Raw genomic sequence first — 7,239 nt, 5'->3', positions numbered from 1 at the left:
TCCCTCAAGGTCTGAAGAACCACTCTAAGATGCTGCTCGTGCTCCTCCCGACTGCGGGAATAAATCAAAATATCATCAATGAAGACTATTACGAACGAATCCAAAAAAGGCATGAACACTCGGTTCATCAAATCCATAAAGGCTTCTGGGGCATTTGCCACCCCGAATGACATCACCAAGAACTCATAATGCCCGTACCGAGTGCAAAAAGTTATCTTAGGGACATCGGATGCGCTAATCCTCAACTGATGGTAGCTAGATCTCAAGTCAATCTTCGAAAATACCTTGGCACCCTGAAGTTGATCAAACAAATCATCAATCCTTGGCAATGGATACTTATTCTTGATTGTAACCTTGTTCAACTATCGGTAATCAATACATATTCTCATCGATCCGTCCTTCTTCTTAACAAACAACACTGGCGCACCCCAAGGTGAAACACTCGGCCTAATGAAACCCTTCTTAAGCAAGTCTTGCAACTGCTCCTTCAACTCTTTCAACTCAGGCGGGGCCATACGATACGGCGGAATAGAAATGGGCTGAGTGCCCGGAGCCAAATCAATGCAAAAGTCAATATCCCTGTCGGGTGGCATACCCGGAAGGTTTGAAGGAAAAACCTCAGGAAACTCACAAACAAAGGGTACAAAATCAATAGAAGGAACCTCGGCACTAGAATCACGAACAAATGCCAAATAGGCCAAGCACCCCTTCTCGACCATACGACAAGCCTTCACATAAGAGATAACACTACGGGTAGAATGACCAGGAGTCCCTCTCCACTCTAAACGAGGTAAACCCGGCAAGGCTAAGGTCACAGTCTTGGCATGACAGTCCAAGATAGCGTGGTAAGGTGACAACCAGTCCATCCCTAACATGACATCAAAATCAACCATGTCTAGAAGAAGCAAATCTACACGAGTCTCAAGACCTCCAATCACAACTATACATGAACGATAGACTCGATCTACCACAATAGAATCACCCACCGGTATAGACACATAAACAGGGGCACTCAGAGAATCACTAGGCATGACCAGATGCGGTGCAAAATAAGATGACACATACGAGTATGTAGACCCTAGATCAGATAACACTGAAGCATCTCTATCACAAACCAGAACTGTACCTGTGATAACTGCATCGGAAGCCTCTGCCTCGGGTCTGGCTAGAAGAGCATAACATCGGGGTTGGGCCCTACCACCCTGAACTACATTTCTGGGACGGCCTGCTGTTGGCTGGCCTCCACCTATAACGGCCTGAGCTCCACCTTTAATACCTCTACCTCCACTAGTACGTCTACCCCCACCTCTAGCTGGCTGGGCGGGCTGCGGAACACCTAGTGCCTGAACCATGGCACGGGAACCCTGATGCTGAGAGTTACTCGGTGCTCGAGGGCAAAACCTAGCAATGTGACCCATATCACCACAAGTGTAGCAAGCCCTCGGCTGCTGAGACTGCTGGCCCTGACGACCTGAATGACCATCCCGAAAACTTTGAAGCGGCGGTGCACTGATAGGAGCAGGTGGTGCACTATAGGACTGCTAATCAGAATACTGCATCTGAGGACCACGGCCACCTGAAGCACCGTGAGAAACCTGAAGTGCCGACTGGAAGGGCCTAGGAGAATGGCCTCTACCATACGAATCCCTACCTCCAGACGAGGTACCACTGAATCTTCCTGAATGACGGGGCCTCTTGTCCGACTTATGACCACCTCCCTGCGACAGAACCATCTCCACTCTCCGGGCCACATTGGCCGCCTCCGGAAAAGATATCTCACTACCAGTGTCCCTATCCATCTGAAGATGAATCGGCTGAATAAGTCCATCAATGAACCTCCTCACCCTCTCTCTCGGTGGGAAGTATGATAAGAGTATGACGAGCCTAGTCGATGAATCTGGTCTCATACTGGGTAACAGTCATAGAACCCTGCTGGAGACGCTCAAACTGCCTACGATAGGCCTCTCTCTGAGTGATGGGGAGAAACTTCTCCAAAAATAGCTGAGTAAACTGCTCCCAAGTCAAGGCTGACGATCCGGCTGGTCTAGCAAAGCAGTAATCTCTCCACCAAGTCTTAGCGGATCCAGACAAGCGAAAAGTAGCAAAATCGACCCCATTGGTCTCAACTATCCCCATGTTCCTGAGTACCTCATGACAACTATCTAGATAATCCTGGGGATCCTCAGTAGATGCACCACTGAAAGTAGTAGTGAAGATCTTGGTAAACCTATCCAATCTCCACAAAGCATCGGCAGACATAGCCGCCCCATCACCGGTCTGAGCTACCACACCCGGCTGAACTGCTCCAACTGGCTGAACTGTTGGAGTCTGGAACTGGGGAGCTACCTACTCCGGAGTGCGAGTAGCAGGAGTCTGGGCTCCTCCTCCGTCCTGAGAGACGGCTGGTGCTACAGGAAGCAACCCTGCCCGGGTGACACTCTCCATAAGGCCCACTACCTTGGATCTCCGCGTGGACTGAAGGTAGCCTCCAAACTACAGTCCAAGAGATGCTCCGGGATCTGCACATAGTGTAGAGTGTAGTATCAGCACAACCGACCACATGTGCTGGTAAGTGTCTAGCCTAACCTCGGCGAAGTAGTGACAAGGCTAGGACCAGACTACCAAATAAACCTATGCAGCGGAAAAGAAATACATAAATAACCAGTCAAGTATGGGAGGGGGAGCATGCTGTGGGGAAGATGATAATTCCGAACAGAAAGACAACAGGTAAATGGAAGAAGCAATAAATCTCAGATATCAACCAAAGAAATAGAAAGCAATAAATGCATGACATCACCCTTCGTGCTTTTACTCTCATCCTCACCAAAGCAGTTATATAATGAAAACATGCACGACATCACCCTTCGTGCTTTTACTCTTTTTCCTCACCATATAATCAATATAATCGGCACGGAATGGTACATCGTGCGGCATGACATCACCCTTCGTGCTTTACACTCTTTCCTCACAAAAACAATGCACGACATCACCCTTCGTGCTTTAACTCTCTTCCTCACCCAAACAACAATCACAAACAATAGGTTAAGGGAATAAGTGAAATCATAATAAGAATCCCGGCAAGGGAACAACAATTCAACAATTTAGTCCTGGCAAGGGAACAACATCAATAATATCAACATCCCGGCAAGGGAGATAACAAATAAAGCAACAATAACCCGGCAAGGGTTACAACATAATGATCTCTTCTCTTTCTCACTTTTACTTCACAATTCATTTCACAACTCGAGCCAATGCTCTAAAGGTTCATAGGTCACAATTCCTTTCCACAAACTTTATACAACAAATAAGAACCATCACCAAGGCATGAAAGATACAGCGAAGTCACGATAATCACAATATAAAGACTCACGGGCATGCTAGACACCAACGTATAGATACTCGTCACCATGCTTATACGTCGTACTCAACAACTACCACACAGCAAATAGGACTCAACTCCTAATCCCTCAAGCTAAGGTTAGACCAAACACTTACCTCGATACCACGAACACAATTCACGATTCCATTATAGCTTTACCCCTTGATTCCGCCACCAATTCGCTCATATTTAGTCACAAGTTACTTAATTACATCAATAAACGCTAAATGAATCAATTCTAATGCATGGAAATGAGTTTTCCAAAGTTTTACCTAAAAAGTCAAAAATCGCCCCCGGGCCCACATGGTCAAAACCCGAGGTTCGAACCAAAACCCGATTACCCATTCCCCCACGAACCCTAATATATAATTTGTTTTGAAATCGGACCTCAAATCGAGGTCCAAATCCCTAATTTTTGAAACCCTATGTTCTACCCAAAACACCCAATTTCTCCCATGAAAATCATTGATTTTCAATTGAAATCATGTTAAAAGATGTTAATGATGGAAGAAAACTAGTTAAAAACGACTTACAATTGATTTGGAGAAGAAGCCTTTGAAAAATCGCCCTAGTGTGTTTATGTTTTGAGAGGATATGAAAACTGGGTTAAAATTCGTCTAAGTATAAAAGTTGCAGGTCGCAGATATGGGAATTGCGAACAGGGGTTCGCAATTGCGAACCCCGACCTCTGCTGGCTTGGGAATGGCGAAACAGGGCTCGCATTTGCGAACTCTTCAGGAAATTTAGGCTTTCACATTTGCGATCAGAAATGTCGCATTTGCGACTTCAAGCATTTCCAGCATACATCGCATTTGCGAGGTCGGAATTGCGAGGAACATCTCGCATTTGCGAGGAAGGGCAGGCCTGGGCTGGTTCGCATTTGCGACCAAGCCCTCGCATTTGCGAGCCGCGAAGCCTGCAGGCCTGATCATACTAGCAAAAATCCTGCAATTTTAAGTTCAAAATGCACCCCGTGGCCTATCCAAAACTCACCCGAGCCCTCGGGGCTCCAAACCAAATATACACTCAACCTCAAAAACATCCTACGGACTTATTCCTGTAATCAAATCACCAAAATAATATCATGAACATCGAATTAAACTTCAAGATCAATGAAATTTCTCAGAACTTCTTTAAATATCCAATTTTGCATTTAAGGTCCGAATCACGTCAAATGAATTTTGTTTCTTACCAAACTTTACCTAAAGTACATATAAATCATATTGAACCTGTACCAGGCTCCGGAATCATAATACGGGCCCGATACCGCAGGTTTCACATGACATTTCACTTTCAAAAACCTTTATATTTTTCAGAAAATAATTTCTTTCAAAAGTTCATTTCTCGGGCTTGGGACCACGGAATTCGATTCCGGGCATATGCCCAAGTCCCATATTTTCTTACGGACCCTCCGGGACTATCAAATCACGGATCCGGGTCCGTTTACCCAAAACGTTGACCGAAGTCAAATTAATTCATTTTATAGTCAAAATTTATCGTTTTTCATAGATTTTCACATATAGGCTTTCTGGCTACGCGCCTGGACTGCGCACGCAAATGGAGGTGATGCTAAAAGAGGTTTTTAAGGCCTCGGAATGCAGAATTCACTTTTAAAACAAGTGATGACCTTTTGGGTCATCACATCTTCCTGCTAATAGACAATCTTTTGGTTACTACTAAAATTTGGATTGTGTGATATTTACCAATAAATGTAACTGACAATGACGAAAAGAGCTTGGTGTGTTCCGTCTGGTGTATAAAGTAAATTAGTGTTTGAACATAATTCAGCCCTCGAGCTTGAATACCCTTGAACTAATTTGTATAAGAACAGTTAAAATATAACAAGCTAGTGAACAAGAATATAAACTATAGAAAAGGCGTTATATTGCTTTGATTCTCAGAGTGTAAGGTGCTTACAAAATGATTAGGACCCTCTTTTTATAGTAGAGGAATCCTATATATAGTAAAATTCTAATTACAAAAGTAAATCCTATGATTAGCCTAAACAACTGCCTTTGATTTGATCCGTTCCGAGATTTTCGCCATGATCTTCGACCAGTCACGGATATCTCGCTTTTCTGTTATTGCGCTTTGCTCGAAGTCTGCCCTGTTTGTTCTCGATTTCGACAGGCACCTCGATTCTCGAACTCGGTACCTTGTCTTTGTCACTTTGATCTGCTCCACTACGAGGCTGACCCTCGATGCAACTACTGGTCTCGATCAAATAGTAAAATCGGGTAGGCCCGATTTTAACCGTATACAACACTATCAACTTTTCATGGTCTCATTTTTTCATATTTCTTCTTAATATATTATATCGTCAGAATTTAGTTTATGAAGAAATGCTTTCTTGAAATACCCATCTTATTCTAACCAAAGTAATATTGTGAGATAATAATAATAGAAAGGTGGTGAATATGTTAATATCCATATAGGACATTTGTTTCTACTGGTTGTGCATGCCATCATTCAAATATTTTCGTTGTCAAATTGTAGTTCTATCAAAGTACTTTCTGTAATGGAATTTAGGAAGTTTTCCATTTTTACATAGAGAATATTTGATTAGTGACTAAACAGTAGAGGAAGTTTTTGATTTTTGTGTTTACCATTAGGTGTTGTTAAGTGTTGATCAGTTTTAAAAGTTGGGGCATTTACAAATGAACGAGAGCACTTGTGTTGATCTGGTTTAAAGACAATCTATATGTTTGTATCTTTGTGTGTTGGGATAATTATGAAGTCCTCTGTACTGTGAAGAACATGGGATATAAAATATCAATGGCGAAATATGTCAATTTAAAAATAATAAGAAAGTGATGATGATTTCAGACTTTCATGTAACCTTTACTATCTATGTAGATCTTTGTAAGTTTATAGCATGAATCCCAATTTGTATCAAGTGTACTTGGTGGCCTTTTAACTTATTTGAAAATGTGAGACTATACTTGAGCAAGAAACATTCCGATAAGAAACTTATATCAAATTTAAATAAACCATCTTAACAACTACTCCATCTTACTAAGTGAAATCAAGTGATAATATATCTCCCAGTTATTGTAATTTTGAAGTATTGTTGGCACTATGCTTGTGAAAGGATTAAGGAGTTATTTTCTCCACAAATTATATTGCAAAAATACCTTTAAAAATTGTATTACAAAAATTCTTCATAATGAAAGAAAAAATTTCTTAAAAGAGGATTGCTCAATGACCAAAAAAAAGAAGTTTAGTTCACAAAAGAATAGGAAGTTTTAAGAGAGAAATGTAAAGAGTAATCGCAGGGGAAATTAAATTTCTTTTTATGCGAAAGCAGGTAAATTTAGGTGGACTAATAAAAAGACAAATCCATCAAACTTAAACAATCGTATTTGTAGGAAAGATAAAGAACTAGAATCATTAGACTGGTTATAAGAAATTGTTCAATTGGGCTAAGAAAATTAATCTTGGTTACGAGGAAATGGCCTTAGAAGTCATCAACTTGGTAAAAAGCAAACGTGTGTGCCTCTTGCATAGAAGCGTTAAAGCAAACGTGTGTACCTCTTCTATGGAAGCAGCAAGAGTTGAATATGATCATCGCTGGTGTAGACGAGCATATATACAGGTACCACTCTCTTTCTCACCTGCCTCCTTTCCCTTCCTAAAAGTGTTTAAACGGGAAAGATGCATGACGCGAACAAAGCTTCCTTTGTTTCTGCTAATCATTCTTCACTGGAAATGAATTACTCATAAAGTAAGCCCCTTTATTCGCTACTCATATATAGGTACGTCAACCTGTTGGGAACGACACTGATTTGGCAAAATGTAGGAATGAGAAACCAAAAAGAAAGACATATTACATGATGCTGACACTTCTCCAATTTTAACAA

This window comes from Nicotiana sylvestris, chromosome 8, assembly GCF_000393655.2.
Source record: "Nicotiana sylvestris chromosome 8, ASM39365v2, whole genome shotgun sequence".
Classification (NCBI taxonomy): Eukaryota; Viridiplantae; Streptophyta; class Magnoliopsida; order Solanales; family Solanaceae; genus Nicotiana; species Nicotiana sylvestris.
This window is presented reverse-complemented; position numbering follows the sequence as displayed.